The sequence below is a fragment of the Mustela lutreola genome, chromosome 6 (genome assembly GCF_030435805.1).
Source record: "Mustela lutreola isolate mMusLut2 chromosome 6, mMusLut2.pri, whole genome shotgun sequence".
Classification (NCBI taxonomy): domain Eukaryota; kingdom Metazoa; phylum Chordata; class Mammalia; order Carnivora; family Mustelidae; genus Mustela; species Mustela lutreola.
In genome coordinates, this window is record NC_081295.1 from 156,214,894 (window position 1) to 156,239,994 (window position 25,101).

Sequence of the window (25,101 nt, forward strand, 5' to 3'; positions counted from 1 at the left end):
GAGCCCTTAATGAAATAAAGGAGGGGATGTCAATATGTGGGGAAAATACTCTAGCAGACAGGAGGTGAACATGTGTTTAGCTATTTGGCTCACTGAGGAAGAACAAGGAAGCAGAAGGGGCTGAATTGGAAAAAAGATGGATAAGGATGATAGCTGATCTGATTGCAGAGATAGCTAGAGGCCAGGAAATGGAAGATGCTCCAAGCTGTGATTTTCTCTGAAAGTGATGGGTTACCGTTAGAGTTTCCAACACAGAACACAAAGTGTTGAGGGTGGGGGGTGGACAATAGGCTGTCAGGGGAGGGCAAGAGTTGAAGGAGGAAGACCAGTTAGATGGCTGTCAAACTGAATTGCAAGAAATCTACTTTATATGCTGGATTACTGTCCTTCCCTCTGTTTAACTATTCCCACTCCATTTTCTTTGGTAAACAGCAAACATGTATCTGCTTTCTCTTTGCTAAGCAACAGGTCAGGACCAAAGAAAAACATCCCTGTCCTCAAAGTCCAAAGTCAAATGCAATAAAGTCACCACAGGGTACTGTGCTTAGTGTTGTGGTAATAACTGCAGGAGCCCTGCCCCTGATGTCAGAGCATAAAGGGGTTTTAGTGAGAACTTCCTGGGTCATTTTGACACTGAAGCAGCAAGATGAAAACAGGAGTTGGTCAAGCAAGGAAGGAGTGAGGGAAAGCCTTCTAGCAAGGAAGGAGTGAGGGAAAGCCTTCTAGTAAGGGTAAAAACATCTGCAAAGATGTTAAGAGAATATGGTGCATAGAAGATGTTCAATAAATTGTTGAATCAGAAAAGATTTAATTGCGTAACCAAATTCTAGTAGGTTATTTTTTAATAAGGTATTTCTTTTCTTTTTAAGATTTTATTTATTTGACAGAGATCACAAGTAGGCAGAGAGGCAGGCAGAAAGAGAGGAGGAAGCAGGCTCCCCACGGAGCAGAGAGCCCAATGTGGGGCTCGATCCCATGACCCTGGGATCATGACCCGAGCTGAAGGCAGAGGCTTTAACCCACTGAGCTACCCACGCAACCCAATAAGGTATTTCTTAAGTCCTCATTGTTTGCCACTGTATCTGTTCAATGATTTCTGTTCATAATTTTATTTCCACGACCCTATGAGCTGAATATTACTATCTCCATTTTACTTTACATTCAGTGAAACTGAGGCAAGGAGAGATTAAATAATTAAATTAAATTAAATAATTTGCTTTGAGATCAGACAATGAATAGAAAAATCCAAATTAAGACCCAAGTCTACAACTCCAGGGCCTAGAAGATAACTCATTGTTGAAAGATCAGTGGTATAAATTTCAAATGTAATCCATCCAATTTCTGAGTAAACCAAGGAATTTCCCAAGATACCATTAGGAAACAATGACATGCAAGAAATAATAATGCTGTTGGCTAAACAGTTGTAATTTCCAGTGAAGAAGGGTAGTATTGAAAGGACCCTAAATTCTAGGGGGAAGTGGTCATACGGAATTTAGGCAGTATTTCTCTAGCAACATAAAGCTAGAAAGGCTTATTTTTTCTGTACAAAGATGCTAGTGTTTTAGACAAATATTTCTAAGCGGGGAAGAGCAGATTAGGAAATAATAAACTACACTATAAACTTCCTTGTCCACTTTTCAGGTCCATTTGGCACTTACATTCCCATCTGTAAATTCATAAATTAACATCCCGGTTTATGAATATTTTGAGAATTTCGGTGTCTGATACCAAACAGACTGAGTGCTCCAAAACTAAATTTCTGGCCCTCAAAACTGAGGCATTGGTTCCCGGAAGAGCTGGAAAGACGTGGGAGGGAAACTTCTTTTCCTGCATCCACCCTTGTCCCGCTTAGTTCTGTTGGCCGGTGAGCTGGGGAGGTCCCTGGCCTTGTCATGAGAAGGAATTCAAGGACAGAGTCGCAGCACAGCGGACAAGCGACACACGTGGGCAAGTTTATTAAAAAGTACAATCTCTAGACTTGAGAGAAGACTGCTCGAGAGAGAGAGAGAGAGAGAGAGCGAGCGCAAGCTGTGCAACCTAGGGGTTGTCCTTCTTTTACACACAGTTGTTAACTAGGGGGCGGAGTGTTCCTCACTCGCGGCGGGAAGCAAGGTTTCCCGCTTTTTCCCTCCTCCCTTGCCCAGGGGTTTCCGGTCGTGGTGCCGCCATCTTGGGCCTGCCTGGCGGGATCCGGCTTCTCGCGGACGCTGCCAGGACGGGCCCCTGACCTTCCCCACAGCCGGCCGTGGCCTCCTCCTTGCTGGCCTCCAGAGCCTCACTGGCCACTCTAAAAGTCCTGTCCTGCAGAGGCATCACAGGGGTCTCCGTAGCACCCGCGCCGGGCCTCCAGCGGCCCCAGCAAGTCGCTGCACGTGGGTCCTCCCCGTGAACGCTGAGGGCCCGCGGCATCCGCCCCGGGCGCGGCCCGCGAAGCACTTCCGGCCCTTCTAGGCCCTTAGGCGGCCTCCGCAGCCCCTACGCGGGAGCAAAGGGAGGCTGGGGCCGTGAGGCTCCTGCCCTTATCACTGCTCGGACCCCGCGCAACCTTGCTCAGGCGTGGTGTCCCGGGAGCTCACCCCAAGTCCCCTTCCTCGAGGGGGTGGTCGGAACCCGCCGTGTCTCGGTGCGCGGCCTCTGCCTCTGTTGGCTTCCCCGGGGCCCGCTGGCCTCCTGAAGCGGCCCGGGGAGCCCTTCTCTCGACTGCTTCTAAAGAGCAGTACGAAACCCCTAGAAGGACGAAAGAGCCAGTCGTGCGACACAGCAGTTCCCGAACTGAGTGAAAAAACAGGTGACACGGCGTGAACGCACTGTTCCCTCAACGACAAGACCCGTCTCAGGAAGCATCACGTCGAAACAGTGAGTACGAGATGTTGACGTGCTCTGAGCGGGGGGGGGGTCTGGGGCGAAGGGCCAGGAAAGAATCCTTGGGACGTTTTGGGTGCCAAAAGGTGTTTCTATGACAGCACAGGGTCGGGACCGTGGGCAGGAAGAATTGCAGCTGTGATTGTGGGAGGGACCGATGCGACACGTTTACGTTTGTAGAGGGAGGGAAGGTAGAGCTCAGGGAAGTTTCAGGAATTTCTGGGTGCTGAGAGCAGGGTGCCCCAGGACCTTGGAGGTCTGGCTTATTGTTAAGGGAGCCTTAGGTTGTTAATAACACGTGCGCATTGAGGCAGCCGTGAGTTCCTTGGGGACTGTCAGGTGCTGCGTGTCTCAGGATTTTTGAATCCGTGTGCTGCGGGTTGTAAGGAGATTAATTAATTCATTAAGCTACATCTCTCTTGCCTGTGTTGCTCTCCTCAATGAGAAAATGTCAGTGATTTTCCTTGGTGACAGAACCACAGGAACTTCGGACCATAGCTTGTTCCCTACATTCTTACGGGAAGGGTACGCCAGATTTTGGTTCGAGGTTAGAGATTCTGAGAATGTAGATATTTTTCCCATCCAAGCTCACCAGTCGCCAAGGTAAGAAAACCAGCAAAGATGCTGACCACAGTGTCTGGCTCCTTGAGGGGTCCCCAACCCCCAGAGATGTAGATACTAGTGATTTAACTTTTACTTTTCTTGGGCATGGTGACATTTCTTATAGGTGACCATGATGAAGTTTTGAGGGATCCTAAAAATAAATCAGAACTCACCCCTTAATTCAGTCCTTTTTTTTTTAAATTTATTTATTTTTTTTCTGAGGTACAGTTGACATACAGTGTATTAGTTTCAGCTTGTACAATGTAATGATCCTGTATTTGGGAACATTGTGAAGTGATCATCACAGTGTCTGGTAAACATCTGTCACTTTACATAATGCCAAAAAAAATTTTTGTGTGTGATGAGAACATTCCAGATTTACTCTCAACAACTTTCAAATATGTAACACAGTATTGTTAACTATATTAATTTTAGTTACATATATGATTATATATATATGTACTAAATATGTAACATACCTGTATTTACTTATATGTATGAAGTCATTTAGATAGGGGTGCTAAAGAATGCTGTCCACACCCTTTCCTGAAGGAAGAGAGCATGGGGTTGATGAGTGCCGGGAAATGCGAAGGGTCGGAAACTTCACCCAAACTTTGCAAGCTAAGCTTGCCACAGTTTCCCGGATACTGGTGTAACTCACAAGACTCCTGGGTTAGGGACAGTGGAAAGTCTATTATTCTAGTAACAGCACTAGCCAGACTATCAGCATTTTTTTCCTCTGGTTTCCTGGCTCTAATTCTCAGAGGGCAAAACCATGACATTTCTGCATTCAGTGGGTTCTAAGAGAGAAACCCTAAACCGTGGATCCCCATTAATTTATAATGAGCTGTAAGCATGCCTGTCATCACTCTGGAGAGACTGTCTTCCGGGGGTGTTTGCTGTATAAGCACCCTTAAACAGAAAATCCAGAACAAAGAGCATTCAGTGCCTTACTAGCAATACATGCAGAAATGTGAGAGATTCATCAAAGAAAGATTATGGCCCAACAATAAGTTGCTTTCACTCATTGAAGTTTTTTTCTTTTCTTTCTTTCTTCTTCATCAATTATTATTTTTTTTTTTAAAGAAGCTTGGCTTGGGAAATTTAAATCTGAATGTTTGCCTAAACTCACTTGCCGAATAGAAGGGACCCAGGGACACTTCTAGTAGCTGTTTCCTCTGGGCACCAACCTCAGGGCTGCTGGGTTTCTTGAGTAGAGGGTGCCAGCCACGCATTTGGCTTTGTCTGGTAAAGCAGATGATTAGCACTAGTTGAGTTTCAGGTGGTTAAAGGTTCATGGAGACAGGTTTAGAGATAATAGTGTAGAATGGAATTACAATGTGTCTGTTTCCTTAATCCAGTGTCAGGTTATAATGATCTAATGTGTAAGTCCCTTGTCTCCTGGAACTGGGGTAACATTCTTGGCGAGTCTGTCATTTGACCAATTGCAGCCAGGTGGGCTCTTGTTGTTGGAGCACAGATAACAAGCAGCACAGCAGGGCTGGGGTTTCAGCCCACTAAGATCCAGAATGGAAAAGTGGAAATGGTTGTCTTCTCCTTCTGTCCCACACTTCCCCTCAAGACAGAGAAAAGAAAGGGAATCTTGCAACACTCATCTAAGTAGGCATACTGATGTATTGGTAAGGCCTTTGTCTTAAACACTGTAGCTGCTCAACACTGATTACTGCTTAGCACATTCTCTGAGATTCATGTTGGAATCATTTTGGAATTAATGTGACTCCCTCCCACTGCTTATTTTAAAAGGTTGTGAGATACGGTTGCCCTGTTGTGGTTAATTAAAGTTAATGGAGGTTTCTTTCCTTTCAAAAAAGCTCTGAGCATTGTAAAGAAACCATGGGGTCACAACCCAAGTGGACTGCCTAACAGGCAGGAAAAGTTTTCAAAAAGTGATGGCCCTTCAAGAAGATATTTCTCCTGTGACTCTAGTAGCAGTAATAATAATGATCATATTGTTTTGTTTTTTCCCTGCAAAATGCTATCCTTTCTCTGAGGATTGAGCTCAAGGACCTCATATTATGAGGCCAGCATGCTGCCGACTGTGCCAAGGCATTGACAAGGAATGTTCTGTCCTTTTTTCTCAGAGGTTTTGCAGCTACTTTGATGATTTTTCCTAGCAGTGTAAAATCCACTTATCTTTTGGATCCAGTGGGATGAAAATTCTGCTTTGGGCAGTGATCAAATGAAGTCTCAGTCAAGGGCTGCCACGTCCTGTTTCCTCAGTGGTTCCTAGCAGGGCAGAGATGGTGTTCGTACCAGTGTGCTCAGGGGACTTGAGGTTTTGGGTCACTCTAAGAAGGGGACTGGGATTTAGGGAAGGGGCAGGGCAGGCAGGTTACTTGGCTCAGGACCCCATCGCCCTGTACTATATGTTACATTGCATCTTTATGACGACTCTAAGTCCAGTGTTTCCCGATGAGGGGAATGTGAAATCAGTTTAATGGTGGGTAGCTAGCTCCCAACATGGTAAAGAATGGGATGGAATCTGAAACATCAGAATGCAGTGCACGTGTGCGAGTAAGTGGTAATTCAGGCAATTTTTGTTCCTGCTACATTTGTGTGTCTGGGTGCAGATGTAAACTCAACTTCAAACTGGACATGGGCCAAAAAGTTTGGAAGCCGCTGACCTGAGTTCAGAGTGACCCCTGTGGTTTATGTGGGTATCCCCCAGGCTGAGCAAAGCAGAGGACTGGAAAGGAGCACCTCAGTGTAGGGCAGAGGGAGCAGTTCTGCGTTTTTGTGGCTTTTCAAATAAGAGTTTGACTTTTTATAATTTGTGGCCATTGTTAATGAAACTTTTACTTGTGCTCTAGACAAAATGTTGAGAGTGCTGTGGCACCTTACTAAAAGGCCCTTCTATTTCCTGAACAGGTCCGATATCTGTGCCATGCTCGGGATCCCCTCTCAGTTTTTAGTTAGCCTGTGATTTGAGGTTATCTTCTTTCCTGTTAACTGTTTACTGGGTTAAAAATTTAAGAATAGGGAAGAAAAGTGCTAACGCCCGAACAGGGACTTGAACCCTGGACCCTCAGATTAAAAGTCTGATGCTCTACCGACTGAGCTATCCGGGCTCACAAGGACAGTATCTAACACATCAGCTATAGTCAATTTATCTACAAACTTGCAAGGAAATTTACAAGTTTATTGTGTGATTCTGGTTCAGAACCACTCATTCAGGAGATGGTTATAAGTATACCAGGCAGCACAGAAACTCAATTACAAGGAGGGAGCTCTTTAATACTGAAATCTGTGTTATATTAAAATAATACTGCCCCAAATTCTTTTCCTATATAAAGTATAGCTGTACAGTATATGTATAGGTCAATACTATATATATAGCTATATACTATACTGTACAGAATTCAGTGCAGTCAAGAGCTACAGAATGCTGGCCTTCAATTCCTAGGCTTCCCAGAGACAAATCTCAAATATTCTACATTTGGGCTCAAATAGAGCATTTTCAAAAGGAAGCTGATCCATTGCCAGTGCTTCTAAGGTTTTAGACAATACTATGGACACCTGAGTATGGGTTGAGAAATGGAGTGGTTTGATTTTGTGTTGGGTCTCGGCTGTCTTTATTTATTAGTTTTTTTATTTAAATAAATTTTTAATTTTTGAGGAGTTTTAGATTTGCTGAATTACAAAAATATACAGAGTTGCCATACACCCATTGTCCTTGGTTATTCACATCTTAAATTATAGATGCATTTTAAGAAGACTAATGAGAATACTGTGCACATATAATTAGAGATATATTTCTCAGCTTAGAAAGATAATTCCCAACATTCATTTGTCCCCCAGGGTCCTATCTCTTCATCTTTCCAGGTAAACACTGTCTTGAATTAGGGGTTTATTTTCTATCTCATGTTCTTTATAATTTGGCATCTATTACAGTGTTTTTAAGTTTCTGAACAATATACTGTGGAAACTTCCACGATGAAATTCAAACTTAAGGATTTATTAAAAACAAAAACAAGACCAATCTCAGGTTTATTTAGGCATCTCTGTTTACTTAATCATCTTCTCAGTGTCCTTCAGTACCAGCACATTGTGGGCATGAAATTCTATTAATCACTGACCACATTCCCTCAAACACTAGGGTTTCCTAACGTTAGCAGGCCTGGGAGCAAGGGTCCAAAAGAAAGCAGGAGGCCTGCTGCTAACCCACTCCTCCCTCCTCTTCCCAGCTTTGTGCTCCAGAGACTCCATTCTTTTGGAAGCCATCTTAGGGGTTTGGGGCTGGGAATTCTGGATTCTGGGAGTGGAGTAAAGGGCATCGGGGTGATGAACTTTTTCTAGGTTTAGTACTGGACATCCTGAGTCTCAAGGCAAACTGTGACCCTAGAAGACCTGTTTCATGTGGGAAAGAGGTTCCTGTTTTACTGGGATCTGTTTTACCTAGGTGGAAGACTTTTCTTAGGTCATTAATTCCTCAGCCAACTTATCTTCAAGTAAATAAATATCCCATGTTGTGAGACATTTCTCATCAGTTCTCTATCACTTGTCTTTCAATTCAACTGCAACTTTCCTGTGATCTTATCAGCCTGTAGACAGCCTAGCATGGCTGCAGTACCCCTCACTTGTCTTTAAAGTAAAAGAAAAAAGGAAAGAAAGAAGCTCATTTTATTTCCAAATATTTAAATTTGAGTTAGATAACATATAGTGAGAAAGAAGCTTCTGAATAGTGCCCCCCTCTCCCTTTTCTCATAAAATTTTTAGGTATTTCGTTCTTTTGGTCTCCAGGTTAAGTGCTTGACAAGGGCCCGATGGCTAGAAGACTTACTTTACTTGAAACACTGATGTTATCCCTTTAACCATTTCATGATTTAGCTAAGTAAGTAAAGGAAAATGTAACTAGCATTCAAAAAATTTTATAGTTGCTGGGGACAAAATAGGATTCAAAGAACTGGGAAGAGTTACAAAGATATACGTTATAGGGCTGGGGATGTAGCTCAGTGGTAGAGCGCATGCTTCGCATGTATGAGGCCCCGGGTTCGATCCCCGGCATCTCCAAGCTGTTTTAGCTACACGATCAGAAACTATGTTTTTAAAATGTAGTTTCATTGGACTTCTATCCTCCTATTCATCAATTTCCTACAGTGTTCTACCCACTTCATGTAGAGGTGTGTATAGAGAGAGGAAAACATTTGGGGAGATCTTTATCTGAAACCAATAAAACTGGAAACATAGATAAAAGCACCCAAGGGAGAGATGGCCAAAGCAGAGCAGCCTGGAAATCTGCCCAGGACCCATTAATATCAGGCAGTTTGTAGTATCTGGCTGGCCTTAAAAGGCAGAGATAACCTTGGCCTGAAAATACAGAGAGGAGATAAAGGGTTGTTGCAGGAGTCTTGTTGCTGGATCATGGCACGAAAAAAAAAATAGGACAAATATTGGGAAAAGGAGGAAGCCTAGCTCGGTGGGGGCAAAATGGAAGTCAGCAGCTCGGATGATATACTGTGCAGCTCACGGCATAAAAAGCAACAGTAGCATTAGTACCTTCTTATGAGAACTTCGGAGACTTTTTTTTTCTCGTGGTTGGCCGGTTAGCTCAGTTGGTTAGAGCGTGGTGCTAATAACGCCAAGGTCGCGGGTTCGATCCCCGTACGGGCCAGTGATTTGTTTTCTATCCTCTCTCCTTGACCACTTTTGGGTGGAAAAGGAGGACCACCATCTAAGGTAAGACAGTTCACTGTGTCCCCATAAGGAATGTTTTGCCACGAGTCCAAACCATCCTAGGAGAACTCAGAGAACACCTCTTGGAAAGCCAGCGAGCTCAGAAAAGCAGCAGGACTCCTGAGGGACGATTAAATTCATTAGAAGGAAACATGTCATCTGTTTGTGCAGCGTCCTAACACTGCCCTTGAAATAGTCCAGAAACAGGTTTCCGCCCCCGGACACCTGTGAGATGAGAAGACAGGGCTCGTTTTGCTGCTTGGCTGAGGGTTTGGGTTTGGGTCCAGCAGCACGCAGCGGGAAGTCCGTCTAGAGGCAAGCCTGTTCTCAGGGAAGGGAGGACTCAGCCCTTGCGCCCCGTCTCCGTGCGGATGCCTGCAGCCCCGCGGTTATGGCAGTGTCCCGGGTCAGCCCCATGTCCCACGGAAGCCAGCTCTCTGCTCCCTAACTGTGTCTCGGTCTTCCTGGCACAGCCGATTTCCTTTCTTCATTCGCGACCCCACCGATTTCAGTCTCGTTGAGGGGCTCCCACGCATCCTCTCTGGGCCTGGAGAACCCTGGGATCCAGCCGACAGCCTCCGGCAGTCGGGGGCGCGCGAGCGGCCGGCCCGGCTTCCGCTGCCGGGCTGGGGGGGTCTCTCGGGCCTCGCCCCCACACGCCGACAACGTGCAGGGGACCAGGAGCCCGGGCGGGTGCTGTCGGGACAGCCGCCGCCGTAGTCTGTCTCCTACGGAGCTGGGTCCGCGCTTTGGGAAGGCGTCGTGGGCTCCTTATGAGGATTGGGTCGCGAGAAGAGCGGGGGAGGTGCTGGGAGCTAGGTTTTCCCAGTTTCCAAAGTGGAAGGGAAGGAGGGAGAGTCAAAAGTCGGTTATGGTTGTATGCACCTAAACATTTATGAGGTACACGCACAATTTTTTTTTTTTAACTAAATATTTAATGTATTCAGAGAGAAGCATAGTATGTGTGGCTCGTTGGTCTAGGGGTATGATTCTCGCTTAGGGTGCGAGAGGTCCCGGGTTCAAATCCCGGACGAGCCCATCTTTTGTTGCCCTCCCATCGCTCAATTTTTACTAACTCGGCGTTAAGTTCTAACACAAATCAAACGCATACAGGCGCCATCCCGTTCAGCGGCTGTACCTTCATGTAGAAATGTGTAGGCTGCACACGCACTCAATCCCAGGAAGTAATATGGTGACTCACTTAAAAGGGACAAGCACTTTTCAGTTTTACCTTTTATTCCGTGTTCTATCAGCTCTAAAGTGATTTTTGCAAAGGTTGATGTTTCTGGTTCTTCTAGATGTTCCAACGACACAGTTGTGAATGTGTGAAAGCATAGGAAGACCATAGTCACCTCTCAGTTTGAGGTCATCCACCATTCATGCATCATTTTTTTATTTAAAAATAAAACTGAACTATAGAGTTGGGGTTTTGGCAACCTTTGTACAAGAGATTTGGGCTTTCCTTGTTAGCACAGTGTTGACTGTTCCCCCATCTTTCAGGGGATTGTGAAGGTTCTGCAGGTTTGGTTCTGCAGGTTTGGTTCTCATTAAGCACATATTTATTTAGCATCTATTATATTTAATAAACTTCTGCAGTCAGTGGTAGACAAAACAAAACAAAAAAATCACTGGGTCCTGTTTCAGGGGTTGTCAAATATTTTTTATTAAAATGAAATTGCACCTCCCCTCCCTTTTCTGTGTGTGTAAGCCTTGATGGTGGAGAAGTATAAAAAATTTCAGATAATGCTTAATATGCTTTGCTTTTCATGTCATCCTCCTTAGAAGACAAGATCAAACAAAAATCTAGAATTCTGTGCTCCTAGTGGGTCAAGAGGAATTTGTATGTCCTCATAATAGATTGGGGGAAGCATACTTTTAACTGCCCGGCTAGCTCAGTCGGTAGAGCATGAGACTCTTAATCTCAGGGTCGTGGGTTCGAGCCCCACGTTGGGCGCTTGCTTTTGCTTTCTCTTCCAGTATTTATTCTTAACTGAATTTCTGCACATTCAGAAAGGAGGTCCCACACCACTGTCAAACAAGAGGAGTTTTGAAGATCAGCACTTCTGAGGTGTGGAATTAATGGACTCACAGTGAGTGGCCACAGTTCACTGGCTCTGCAGAGCTCCTCCGACCTGCTCTCTTAATCTTGCAGATTGGGCTTGTCGCCCCCTGGTGGGAATGCGTTTTCTGGCCACTTAGAGATGTTAATACTACAAGTCTGTGGTAGGCAACCGGCTCTGTACATTTAAGCTCCTCAGATGATTCTGAAGTACTACACCCCGAAAAAGGGTTTAGGATACGGGGAGAAGGATGCAGAGATATTGAAAAAGGTAAAGTCTGAAGGTGGAGAAACAGTTCAAACACAGGGACCAGTTTGATGGGCAGCATTGTCCACGCAGTTTCGAGAATGCTGACTCCACTTCCTGGCCCAAGCTAGTGTCATTTTCCCCTTTTCTTTTTTTTTTTTTTTTTTGGTGGGGGGTTCCAAGGTAGAGTTCAGTGATTCATCAGTTGCATATAACACCCAGGGCCCATTACATCACCCACTTACCCTCATCCCCTGCCCCAGCAACCCTCATTTTTCCCCCTAGAGTTACCTCTCTTATGGTTAAGTGTCCCTGTCTGATTTTGTCTTATTTTATTGGGGTGAATTTTCTATTACCACTGCCTCACACACCTGTTCAGTTCCTGTTCACCACACTGGGACAGCACAACGGACCTCCCAAAACAATGCTCTTTCCAACCTTTCTTCATATATGACAAGTGGAAGAACCAAACAACCCACAGCAAATTGCAGTTGCCTACACAATGGAATCTAAAGATGTAGGCTTGTTTTCAAAAATCCAAACTGCATTTCTACCTCCAGCTTGTCTGAACTCTCCACCCTCTCAAAAAAAAACCTGCCCTGTCCAGTCCCTGATGTTCGTTCACGTCGTGCCTACCGTGTACCCTTTTTCTGCCTACAGATCTACGCTGGTTGTGGACGAGGTCAACTCAGCTCTGCGCAGGGGCGCTACTACCCCAGATATGAGTGGACTTTGCTGTTAAAATCATTCCCATGGTCAAACTGACCAAGACTTATTTTGTGAGATTTCCCTGTCCCTCTGTGAACATTCCACCGTGCCAGTCTTCCTTTGTCATTCCTTGGAAGCCATCGTGGACTCACTAGCATTGACGGACAAAATGCCCCGGCCATAACAGAGAAAGCACACAAATACGTACTTCTTCCTTGATTCTAAAAGCCCAGTTAGCCGCATGGGTTCCTCTCTCTTTGCTAACACTGTTCTGATGTTCTCTTCAGGCCTCAGGACCGTCCAGTGGAGGTGCTGTAACTTGGGTATTCGGATCTGGCTGTGCATGTGAATCATCTGGTGAGTTTCAAAAATTTGATTCCTGGGCCCCATCTCAGCTGCTGTGAAGCTGAATCTCTGGTGGTTTAGAAACCGGTGCTTTTGAGGTGCTTCTTTCTAACATGATGGACATGGCAACTTGGCGGCCTAGTCAGGCTAGAATTCCACAGGGAGCCATGATCTTACAGGAAACAGTGATTCTAGGTGTGTAACGTGAACTTTTGGGTTCAGAAACTTGATGTTACCGGTTTTTCTGCCCCTCTCTCTCTCCATCCCTCTTCCCAGTTCAGGTAAACTCTGGAGGGATGAGATGCTGATGACCCAAATGAAACATACTTGGCCATTTATTCATCCCAACATGTATTGCTCGCTCCTGTGTCAGGCATCGTTTTGGGTGTTTGGGATTTATCAGTGAACAAAGCAAAGGTCCCTGTCCCTTACAGTCCATGGGGGGAGGCAGACAGTAACAAATACACATATGAGTCAACTGAACTTGATGTTGGATGTGGTCAGCGTGCTGCGGAGAGCGGAGGTTTGTTGTGGCAGCAATCAGGGCTGTCGGGTTAGGTGTCCTGAAGGGGGCTTTTGAGCACAGAGAAACCACACTGCCTTTTTCGTTTCTAAATAGAGGGATCAGGCAGAACCGAAGGCAGGAGCACGTTTGCGGTAGTGTGGCTGCAACAGAATGTTTGGAGAGAAAGTAGGGGGAGGAGGTAAAAACGTGTGAGACCTCACAGGCTTTGTAAGGACTTTGAATTGGGTGAGACAGGAAGTCTCTGAAATTTCTGTGCGGAAGGGTAATAGGATCTAATCTACCTTTTAAAAAGGGAACTCTGGATGTTGTGTTGAGGACAGAGCTCAAGGGGAAAGTGGTAGAAACAAGGACACCGGTTGGGAGGCTTTTGGCAACCAGAGTGTCAAGTCAGACCAGAGTAGTCACGGAGCAGGAGGGGAGAAGTGAGATGTTTTCTGGGTATGTGTGGAAGGCCGTTCCAGGGCTTGTCTGGTGGCCATAAAGGATAGCCAGGAATCACTAATTTAGAGTGCCAGCCTGATAAACACAGGCCAAGAAACAAACTTACGCAGCCCTGTGTGTGTATGTTTATAACTGCCCTCATCTCAGAGGCCAAAATTCCTATGAAAGGTTGACTAGTGGATAATCAGAGCAAAAGGAGTCAGACACCAACATTATTTATGTTGTTGTGAACACCTGATACTGCTCACCGTCCGCCCCCCACCCCCAGACTACCTTGAACCCTGGCGTATCTGGGCACAGTGGCGTCAGCACAAATTACTCTCCATCCTCTCCCAACCAAACCTTTCTTTTTTTTTTTACCCAGTAGCCTGAATATTGTCATTAATAGATCATTTGCTCCGTGTGAGGTTATATTTAGTTCAGAAACTCTTATGTATTTTGCCTATTTAGCTCAGTCATACCTGTAAGTTAGGGACAGGGAATCACATGGTTTAAACCAGGCAGACTCCCTTGTGTTTGGAGATATTGTCATTACATACACAATGAAACGAAGAATCAAGAGTCAATACAAAATGCAGGAACAAAAAGTAACTTTCCTAGAAGGGTACACTGAACCCTGTTTTCCAAGTCTCTTTTAACAAGGCAGAGTTTTTCAAATCAACTTTTAGTAAGCACCTTTCTCGTGTTGGATACCTAAAATGGAAACACACATACAACATGGTCTGTGCCTTTTTGAGGGCTGTTTTCCACCTACTGGGTGAATGTACCTGGCTCAGTGAGAATTAAATCCTCTGCTGTGTTTCAACTATCTGGCCCTAGGAAACAAGGGGGCTTGGTGTGACTGATTTAAAAATAGATGACAGTGACATGATTTGGATAGTTAAGAAATCAAGAGCATTTACCAAGTAAAATAAAAGGAACAAAGGCCTTATATCTGGTTCATATATTCTGCCCACCTGACAGGACAACCGTTGAGGATTTCTGGACCACATGTCGTGGATCTCCCTTTCCTCACCTGATAGCCTCTGCTTGATGTTTTGATTTCTAGGGTGCCGCAAGAACTGTAATGGGTTATCCTGGGTACAACAAGTATTACTTGTATTAATAAAGCACATATCCTTCTGTCAATAAACTTGTTAGATTTTTGGATTATAAACATTTTTTGGGTTTCTTGGAACATATGGATTTTTCCTGTTTTTACAGCTCCTTGGCTATATTATTAATAAAACTGAGTTGACATATTTGAATTTCTGAACCTAAGACCTGTGGCATCATCTCCATGGCCAAGGCTGTCCCTAAGCTTGGTCCTGAGCACCAGCTAATCTAACTCCTTTGAAATATCATTCTAACTGCAAAGGAGTCCTTGATGAAAGGAGGTTGGAAAGGGCCTGGGGAGGGGGCGGGTCTTACTAGCTGGGGCTTGCCGAAGCAAAACACCATACACTGGGGGGCTTAAACAACAGAATTTATTTTCTCAGTTCTGGAGGTTGAGAAGTCCAAGATCAAGGTGCCATCTGATTCATTTTCTGGTAAGAGCTCTCTTCTTGGTTTGCAGAAGACTGCGTTCTCATTGTGTCCTCATGGGTGAGTTCTCTTCTTGTAAGGACACTCATCAGAGTGCATCAGGGCTCTACCCTGATGACCTCATTTAACTTTAATTACTTCCTTATTCTGAATACAGCCACACTGGGGGTTCAGTGTATACGTCAATAAAGCTTTAACATACGAATATGGGGGCACAATTCAGTCCATAAGAAGGGGACCAAAAAAACCCATTCAAAACACAAGGTGACATTTGGAACTCAGAAAGTTCTCTAGCACATAGTAAGTACTCAGATATTTTTTGAATGAATGATTTCAACTTTAGTTCGCTCAACACGATCTTTAATACATATAACGCTGTATTATAAATACTACTGAATTTAAAAAGTCATCTTACAGTGGCTTTTTCTCAGGACAGTTAATCTGGAAGTAGAACGCACAGACTCTGTTCGTGACTAAAGCTTGAACGGTACTGGACTGAGTCAGGGATGAATAAAAAAAGCCAGACCTTAGTAATGTGAGGGGCTGCCGACCCAGCTGTGGAAGTCCGGAGAGGAATCTGAACTTGGGAGGTCGGTCTCTGGAAAAAAGGAACGGTGGGTGGGGGGGCGCAGAAGCACAGTGTTGTGAACACAAGGTTCTGGTCCGGCCTGTCCAGGGAAGGAGGGCAACACAACCCGTGCGGCCCAGTGGGCTTCGGAGGCCGGCTCGGTGGGCCGGTGCGCGGAGTGGAGGGTAAAGGAAGGCAAGGCCTTCCTCCTGTTTCCGGGGCAGACTAGGAGACCTATGAGAGGCCCAGCCGTAGGCCAAGGAGAAAGGAAGCATCTAAATCAAGAGCGGTTATCTGTACCAGCGCCCCAGAGGATGACCCTCCAGGCATTCCAGAAACAAAAGATAGTAGTATTTCCAGAAGCGATGTAACGAATGACCTCAGCTACTTTCAGAGACTATAGCTCAGAGAATTGCTGCATGCATGACCAGATTCCACGGTAGCGCCTCTGGGAAAGGGGCCTCAGCTGTCCTGTAACAAAGAACAAGGAAAGCAATTAGTTCCAGGTGTGGTGTAAAGATTAAATTAACATGCTTTCTTTCTAGCTCGTCACACTCTTTCGAGTCTCATTAAGGATAAGGCACTGCCCCCTTTGCTTAATGCTTCTATGAATAATCCTAGGATCTTAGTGGAAGAAACAGTATCCAGAAAAAGTTAGCTATGTCTGGGAAGGTTCCTCCATAGGCCCCCTTCTAGGAACATGTGTTCTCATTTGAAACATATCAGCGTTCAGTGCGGAAAACAAGAGACTCAAAGTAGGCTTCAGAAAGGGAAAACAGATGCTAAAAGGAGGTCAGAAAAGGGCTACCTCCCAGGCTCAGGTCATGGTCTCAGGATCCTGGGATCAAGTCCCACATCGGGCTCCCTGTCCCGCAGGGAGCCTGCTCTCCCCACCTCTCCCTGCCTGACTCTGCCTAATTGTGATCTCTAATAAATTAAAAAAGGGGGGGAATACCTCTCTCCACCTCCCCAATCCAGGTAGGAGACACCTTCCACAGATCTTGGCTAATGATTCCGTAGGCGTGGTGAGGGCTGCCCTGCAAGGCAGGACCTAATAAGCCGGACAGGCCTGAGTGGAGCTATGTTGTAATAAGGCTTCTTGAGGGAGAAGTCCCTGCATTACTGGAGGGGGAGGGCACTGTATGAATATAAGAGGACTGGGGACAATCAGATAATGAGTTTTCACATTCAGCTTTCATTTACCTTTCAACTCAAAGTCCTCTACCACCAGTTCTCTATGTTGTACTTCAGCCAGACGCCCTGATTCTCCTGATGCCTGTAGTTGCTGTTTCACACCAACAGGTGACGGTATCACACGGGTCATCTGGTGTCAGGTTTACTGCTAAGAAACACAGTCACAGTTTCTTAGCAATAAACTCTTGGACAAGAAGTTACCTCTTTGAGAATATTAACTCCTACCTCATACAGTGTCACAAGAGCTACTTATGACCATTATTTTACTCAGCAAAACTTCCTTATAAAGCACTAATAACAACAATGACCACTTATAAAGCCCTTGCCGCACTGAAGGCACCATGCTCTGTGCTCAGGAGCGAACTTTTATTTATTTTTTTTTAAAGATTTTTATTTATTTATTTGACACAGAGAGATCACAAGTAGGCAGAGAGGCAGGCAGAGAGAGAGGAGGAAGCAGGCTCCCCGCCGAGCAGAAAGCCCGATGCGGGGCTCCATCCCAGGACCCTTCCGGAAATCAGGGAGGAAGGAGAAATTCTAAAATCAATTAAAAAACCAAAAAACTCAGTGGAAAAAATGTAAAATTTTACTTTGAGAAACTCCTGGAAATACGTATGTCTGTTGATATTTTAACCATCTCATGACAGTCTTCATGTGAGACATTTGCAACCAACTATGTACCATAGTTGTATACAGTGTACCAGAGGCCAAGTGACCTACCTTAAGGCAGGGCTCATGTGGACAAAGATCGGTTTACTCTGGCCTTGGCCAGTCATCTTCACGACTTGTGTTTCAGCACATATGCATCATCAAGTGGAGTCTCGACTCTCTGGAGTCAAGAGTTCAAGGAATTCCAGGACTTTTTCTGAAAAACAAATGTTTACATTAGTAGAATACACTTTTATTAAATATGGTCCAACCACAGAGGTTGCATTAAGTTAATTACCACACATCCTGAGTTAAGCCTTCAAAGCTACAACCATTAACTCCATGACCTACTCAAACTTATTCTTTGAGCTCTTAAATTCTGACAGCTCCTGGCAACAGAGACTGTCCTATTTACTGCCTTGTGTTCCTAGCCCACATAGTAGCTGGACAGTCAGTGCCTGATGCATGTTTGTAAATATGAAGGTCACTGTTGTGTATATACTGCTGCTTTTCATTAATTGAGTCTCAAAACTCTAGCAGCTGACTTCTCATTCAATTATGACAGAGCCCAATGTAAAAAAAATTTAAAAAGTAGCTTTAAGACCCTGCTTACACACACACATGATCTTGGAATCAATGAAAAATGTCTCTACTTTTGTCAAAAGTGGTTTTTATCAATCACCTCTTCAAAATTCCTGTCTAGAGAATTTCATTCCATCTAGGAGGGTTTCCTTAATTAATCTCACTCAAATCTGGTCATTAATGTAGTCTAAATTCCATGTACCTGTATTTTTTGTGAAATTGCTTGCAACCTGTTGTTTTAAGGAGTAAACGGTTACCCTTATGCTTCATATGATACATTCTTGAACTTTTCCACTCTGAATTACCCAGAGGTGGGACTGGATGAAAACCTGTCAAAGCCCCTGTGAGGGTTCCCCTGCTTGAGCCGTGGGGGTGGGACTGCAGTGCACCCCATACACTTTGCTTTATAAATGCTGTTTCATTTCAGACTCACAGTAAAATCCCTAAGGATATGTATTATCTGTATTATCTGATCCCCATTTTGCAAGGGCACAAAGAGGTTTGAGGGGGACACACAGCCAGGAAGAGACAGGATTCAAAGTGGCCTAAGTATTCTAAACACTAATAATGAAGTAGCAGAAAGAGAAATTAAGAAAATAATCCACTTACAATTGCACTAAAAAGAATAAAATACCTAGGAAGAAACTTAACCGAAGAGGTGAAAGACCTGTACTCTGTTAAACTCTGATGAAACAAACTGAAGATGACACAATCACATGGAAAGATAATCCACGCTCACGGACTGGAAGAATTAATATATTTTTTAAAGATTTTATTTATTTGCCAGAGAGAGAGCGCACACAAACAGGCAGAGTGGCAGGCAGAGGCAGAGGGAGAAGCAGGCTCCCCGCTGAGCAAGGAGCCCGAGGTACCTGATCAGGACCTGAGCGGAAGGCAGACGCTTAACTGACTGAGCCACCCAGGTGTCCCTAATAGGCTAAAAATGCCTACACTACCCAAAGTAATCTACAAATTTAATGCAATCCCTATCAAACACCAACAGCATTTTTCACAGAACTAGAACAAAATACACTAAAATTTGTATAGGACCATGTGGTTCTATGCTAATTTTAGTGCATATTTTATGTGTGTGTGTGTATATCTCACATATAATAACATGTACTTCAAGATTACTACAAAGCTGTAGTAATCAAAACAGTATGATACTGGCACAAAAACAGACACACAGATCAATGGAACGGAATAGAGAACCCAGAAATAAACCCACATATATATGGTCAATTAATCCATGACAAAAGAGGCAAGAATATACCATGGGGAAAAAGTCTCTTCAGTAAATGGTGCTGGGAGAGCTGGGCAGCGAGGAAAAGAATGAAACTGGACCACCTTCTTAGACCATACACAGAAATAAACTCAAAATGGATTAAGCATCTGAATGTGAGAAAGGAAACCATAAAACCCCTAGAAGAAAATACATAGTCATTTCTCTGACATAGGACTGAGCAGCATTTTTCTAGATATATCTCCTGAGGCTAGGGGAACAGAAGCAAAAATAAACAACTGGGAACACACTAAATCAAAAAGCTTTTGCACAGTGAAGGAAACCATCAACAAAATGAAAAGGCAGCCTACTGAATGGGCGAAGATATTTACAAATGACGTATCTGATAAGGGGTTAGTAACCAAAATACATGAAAAACATACACAACACCCAAAAAGCAAATAATCTGATTAAAAATAGAGGAGGGGTGCCTGGGTGGCTCAGTGGGTTAAGCCTCTGCCTTCGGCTCACATCATGATCCCAGGGTCCTGGGATTGAGCCCCACCTCTTTACTCAGTGGGGAGCCTGCATCCCCCCCCCCCCCCCCGCCTCTCTACCAACTTGTGATCTCTCTGTCAAAAAAAGAAATAAAATCTTTAAAAAAAAAAAAAAGATTCAAATCGACATTTTCTCAAAGAAGACTTACAAATGGCCGACAGACACATGAAAAGATGCTCAACATCACTTACCAGGGAAATACAAATCAAAAGCACAATGAGATATCACCTCACACCTGTCAGAATGGCTACAATAAAGAAGACAAGAAATACCAAGTGTTGGTGAGGATGTGGAGAAAAAGGAACCTTCATGCATTGTTGGTGGGAATGCAAACTGGTGGTACAACCACTGTGGAAAACAATATGGAGGTTCCTCAAAAAGTTAAAAATAGAAATACTATATGAACAGGTAATTTCTTTTTTTTTTAAAGATTTTATTTATTTATTTGATAGAGATCACAAGTAGGCAGAGAGGCAGGCAGAGACAGAGAGGGGGGAAGCAAGCTCCCTGCCAAGCTAAGAGCCCCATACAGGGCTCGACCCCAGGACTCTGGGACCATGACCTGAGCCAAAGGCAGAGGCTTTAACCCACTGAGCCACCCAGGCACCCCTGAACTGATAATTTCACTGCTGGGTATTAATCGAAAGAAAATGAAAACACTAATCTGAAAAGATATATCCACCCCTACATTTACAGCGGGATTATTTACAATAGCCAATATATGGAAGCAACCCAGTCCATCAACAGATGATTGGATAAAGAAAATGTAATATATAGGTACACATATAATGGAATATTACAAAGTCATAAAAAAGAATGAGGGCGCCTGGGTAGCTCAGTTGGTTAGGTGGCTGCCTTTGGTTGAGGTCATTATCCCTGGGTCCTGGGATGGAGTCCTGTGTCTGCGTCGGGCTCCCTGCTGGGAGTCTGCTTCTACCTCTGCCCCTCTTTCCTCTCAATCTCTCTCTCTGTCTCAAATAATAAGTAAAGTCTTTAAAAAAAAAAAAATGCGATCTTGTAGTTAATGACAGCATGAATGGACGTGGAGAGTATAATTTTAAGAGAAATAAGTGAGAGAAAGATAAATACCACATGATTTCACTTATATGTGGAATCTAAAAACAAAACAAATTTAAAAAGCAGACTTGAATACAGAGAACAAGCCAGGGGTTGCCAGGGGGACGTCGGAAAGGGAATGTGTGAAACATACAGGGAAGAGGCACAAACTTCCAGTTATAAAAGTAAATCAGGGAGATGAAAAGTACAGCATAGGGAATGTAGAAATACTGCGCTAATACTGTCTGACGACAGACGGTCGCACTTGTCATCCTGAGCAATGAGTAATGTTGAATCATGTTGTACCCCTGAAAGTAACACTACACTGCTAATTATACTTAAAAAAAAAAAAAAGTTGCCTCAATGGCTCCAAAGCCCTTGTTCTCTTCCATTACATGTTGCTGTAATTTCTACCAGCGAAATTCGTTCTTTACTTTTAAATTGTGTTAAACCGGCCCTGCCAGCAGGAAAGGTCAATACATGTATTTTTGGAAGTATCACAGCACAGCAGCCGCCAGGGCACAGGTCACCGCGAGGCGCCGCGCACTCCCCCGCACTGCGCACCTGCCCAGCCGGCTCGCGCCCCAGCGGACTCCTCACCGCGCAGCCCGGCCCGCGGCGGTCGGCTCCGGGTTCCTACTCGCAGGATCTCGGGCCCGCAGGCGCGCCAGGAGCCTCACCGCAGGGACAACGGAAGGAGCGCCCTGTGGCGCGGTAGCGGCCGCCCCACTTAAAACGAAGGGGCATTTACCTGGCCGACAACGCGGCGTGGCTCCGCTCAGCCGCCGGAGCTCAGCAGCGCGGCCCACGGGCCGGACGTCGGGTCTCGTGCGGCCAACGTGCGCCCCGCCCACCACGTGATCCCGCCCACCGCTCGGGCCCGCCCCCCAGCAGAGGGACCCCGCCCCCCGCCCCCATCCGGCCCGCGTCTACTCCCACCCCCCGGCTGCAAAGGCTGTCCGCAGTCCCACGCGGAGCGAGCCGGCCGCAAGGGGCGGTGAAGAAGCGGAGAGAAGTGCAAGAGCAGGAGAGTGCCTCCGGGGGGACCCCAACATGGCCGTCGGGGCGCGTCCACACGCAGACCCCCTCCGGCCGAGGGGCGCTCCCGCGTGCTTCCGTTTTCTGGGGGAGCTTGCGAGCCGTCCCACCTCCGTCTCCAGACTCCCGCGGCTCTCTGGGGAGCCCGGGAGTGCGGCGCGCGCACGCGCACCTGCGGCCGCGGCGGCCCGCACAGCCTGCTGCGCTCTGATCCCGCGCGGGACGTGGGACCCCAGTTCCTCCCCAGCCCGTGCGCAAGAATACTTAGTAAGGAGAAAAAGGGACACCAGCGCTTTCCTGCTTCTTCCCGTTTTTACACTGAGTTGTATTTTATTTTGAAAATATATAGAAAAGAATTATATGTAACTTAACATAAATATAATTAATTATACACAAATTATATAATTTTGTCTGGTAGATATATTTGGTATATGTGTATCTGGTATATATATACCAGAATTCACGTGCAAGAATGCGGGTTGTACAGACACACACATGCCAAAATCCCTCAAATCTACTGTTGTACCTTCCCCTCTTCCTTTCCCTCAGGCTCCCTTAAGTTCTGTCTTTTTAATCTCTGAATCTTCTCTAATGTGGACCGGAACAAAATCAAGGACTTTTTTTTCTTTTACATTTGTGTAAGTGTCACGCATATAACTTTCTGAAAGGTGTACTTTGACAAAATGGGGAATGCTACATATACAAAATGACTCAGTCGGGCTTGGAGAGGAGATAAGATTTTATATTTAATTCATTCAGACCGACCCCTCTTCAAACATATGTTTTTCATAAACACTTGAGGAGGTTAATGGCCAAATTAAGTGAGGAACAACTTGTTTTCAATTCTTCAGAAAAGAGAAATCTTTCTTTTTGCCACAGATGGTCTCAATGTCCGGCCTACACAAGGAGGATCGTATTATTCCTGATGTCGGATGCCACTTCGGATCGATTTCATTAACAAAGAGAGTAACAGACAGTCCCGTCTGAACTAGAAAACTAGACTAAAACCTCACATTTTGCAAAATTACTAGTATTTGAATGGCATTACTTTCTACCTTGTGTTAAGATACAGAATTTAAAAACATTGTTTTAGCTCCCTGTGGATAGGTTTTGCCGAGTTTAGATTTAGTGTAATGGGTTGGTTTATCTACAAAGATTAATGTCAATTAAAGAACATTTAAAGATGGTTTTGGAAAGTTTAATCCTATACTTCTTTCTTCCTCCTCCTCATTCTGTTAATTATCCTGTTAGAATTGCAGATTGATGTACTTAAAATCCTATTTATAAGTTGAGTTAAATTGGGTAAATTCATTTCTCATAATAAAAAATGCTCATTGCTAAATTCTTATCAGTTCCTGTGTCTCCTTTTTTTTTTTTTTTTTTTACTTTTCGAAAACCAGTGGATGCTCCCGTTTTTCTTCTCCAGGGCTGTGGATCTTTGAGTGTCAGTTCGGACGGGGTGCTGGATTATTTAAAAAAAAAAAAAAAAAAAGAAAGAAAAAAAAAGAAAAGAAAAGTGGGCGCCGTTAGGGCAGACCCGGGAACAATACCGGTGAATCATCAACTAGCACCGACGCGCTCACAACCTTGCGCAGAGATGGCATCCTCTGCGAGTGAGGCGAACAGTGTGATTCCTTCGATAGCTCAGTTGGTAGAGCGGAGGACTGTAGTGGAAGCTCCTCAGGCATCCTTAGGTCGCTGGTTCGAATCCGGCTCGAAGGAGTTCGTGTTTTGCATCTTTTTTTTTTAACCCCCCTCCCCTTACAAGGCGTATCTCAGCTACATATATCCTTGATGTGCATCTACTAAGGCTGTTCCCAATGTACGGCGAACCCAATTTTTAAAATTATTAATTTCTGTAACAATGACTAATACGCGCGATCAGACGTCCACCCCATACTTTACATACAATACAGCTAGGGGCCGCCGAGATATACCGAGCTCAGACGAGGCGGAGCAGAGGCGGCCCCACTGGGCAAGGGGTGTGTAGACGCGTCTCCGCACCCGCACCCGCACCCGGGATCCGCAACCCCCGGGAGGAAAGACGCTGCCTGCGTAGGAAGGATACGACCTGCGGGTAATTGGTGGGACACGCGCGCCCCCTGGTGGGCTTAGAGTCCCGGGTCTCTGGAAAGGTTTTTGCCGGTGAAAGATGCGGAACCGCTGGCAGTCCGTTAGCCTCGGGGCGGGTTGAAATTCAGGGGCACTGCTCCTCCTTATCGGTTTAATTCTGTAACAGTGGCTTTCAATCTTGGCTGAGAAACGTTGGTGGATATAGAATCGCCTGGGCAGATTTTACAAAGCGCCTTTGCTTGGGCCAGTTTGAAGGTGGGACCTAGGTACTGGTAGTTTGAAAACCTTCCGGGTGACATTTACTGGGCCGCAAGGTTTGAGAACCACTGGTACAAGAGAAACAAAAATTCTAGAATTAACAATGACAGAGGGGGGGATGGGTAGAATTTTCTACCCATTTGGGGAACTAGCTCAAAAGATAGAGATTTCTCTTAACAAAAGAAAGCATTTGCTAATTTGGGGCCAATCTCATTAAGATATATTACTCCCACTTCTGCCCTATCTCAAAAATGTGATACCAAACACCCGTGGAAGAGTCCTCAACTACAAAGATAATAGATCAAAGTAAAAAGAGTTGTGTGAGAGTTTTGTCCCTGGCAATTTTTTGTATTTTCCTTCCTATGCTTCCGGGCTTTCATTCTTTACCGATTCGCAGACTCTGGTGTATGTCAGAACACAGACGCCCAGGCGGGTAGTGGTTTGAGACCTACTCCCTAAAACGAACTGGAAACTTACCCCTACGAACGTTGGTCTAAACTGGTAGCTCCTGATTAACTTCTCGCTCCTTGAAAGCGACCTGGGACAAAAGAATAAAGAAGGAAAATGGTCCGTTTTTCTTTTCAAAGAAAAGAAATGCAAAGTTTACCAGATAGCCCTGGGCTGAGCTTCTCCCTAAGGCACCACAGAGGTTCTCCATCCTCCCATAATTGGGCGACATTCTGCTATAGTCCAGGATCGAAATCAGCATTACCACCCGCACCTCCGAAGACGCGGCCAGACGGCCCCAGAGGAGGAAGAGGGCATGTATAAAAAATAAGTCTCAAACATACCTACACATCATATGACTTCACCATCATTAAGAAATGGGAATCATTCGTTCCAGTTTGAAGAACTTGAGGTTGCCCTCAGTAGGTCGGATATGTGAGAAATAGAT

At 45.0% G+C, this 25,101-nt stretch overlaps 2 long non-coding RNA genes and 6 other non-coding genes across 9 annotated transcripts; 6 read left to right on the forward strand and 2 right to left on the reverse strand.

Annotated features, from left to right (window-relative positions):
- Positions 1 to 2,092: 2,092 nt before the first annotated feature.
- Positions 2,093 to 14,600, forward strand: LOC131833068 (uncharacterized). Its single transcript, XR_009354294.1, has 3 exons — positions 2,093 to 2,856; positions 12,461 to 12,530; positions 14,449 to 14,600. It is a non-coding gene; the product is annotated as an uncharacterized LOC131833068 (long non-coding RNA).
- TRNAK-UUU (transfer RNA lysine (anticodon UUU)) lies at positions 6,482 to 6,554 on the reverse strand. The gene has a single exon. It is a non-coding gene; the product is annotated as a tRNA-Lys (tRNA).
- On the forward strand, positions 8,425 to 8,496 carry TRNAA-CGC (transfer RNA alanine (anticodon CGC)). Its single transcript has one exon. It is a non-coding gene; the product is annotated as a tRNA-Ala (tRNA).
- TRNAI-AAU (transfer RNA isoleucine (anticodon AAU)) lies at positions 9,024 to 9,097 on the forward strand. The gene has a single exon. It is a non-coding gene; the product is annotated as a tRNA-Ile (tRNA).
- On the forward strand, positions 10,126 to 10,197 carry TRNAP-AGG (transfer RNA proline (anticodon AGG)). The gene has a single exon. It is a non-coding gene; the product is annotated as a tRNA-Pro (tRNA).
- TRNAK-CUU (transfer RNA lysine (anticodon CUU)) lies at positions 11,041 to 11,113 on the forward strand. Its single transcript has one exon. It is a non-coding gene; the product is annotated as a tRNA-Lys (tRNA).
- A 616-nt stretch (positions 14,601 to 15,216) lies between the features above and the next one.
- Positions 15,217 to 21,643, reverse strand: LOC131833060 (uncharacterized). 2 transcript variants are annotated; one of them, XR_009354284.1, is made up of 3 exons: positions 21,589 to 21,643; positions 17,492 to 17,636; positions 15,217 to 16,048 (listed from the first exon to the last, which is right to left on the reverse strand). It is a non-coding gene; the product is annotated as an uncharacterized LOC131833060 (long non-coding RNA). The 2 variants fall into 2 exon arrangements; XR_009354283.1 differs by having other exon boundaries at positions 21,402 to 21,637.
- A 1,865-nt stretch (positions 21,644 to 23,508) lies between these two features.
- TRNAY-GUA (transfer RNA tyrosine (anticodon GUA)) lies at positions 23,509 to 23,597 on the forward strand. The gene is given in 2 exon segments: positions 23,509 to 23,545; positions 23,562 to 23,597. It is a non-coding gene; the product is annotated as a tRNA-Tyr (tRNA).
- Positions 23,598 to 25,101: the final 1,504 nt, after the last annotated feature.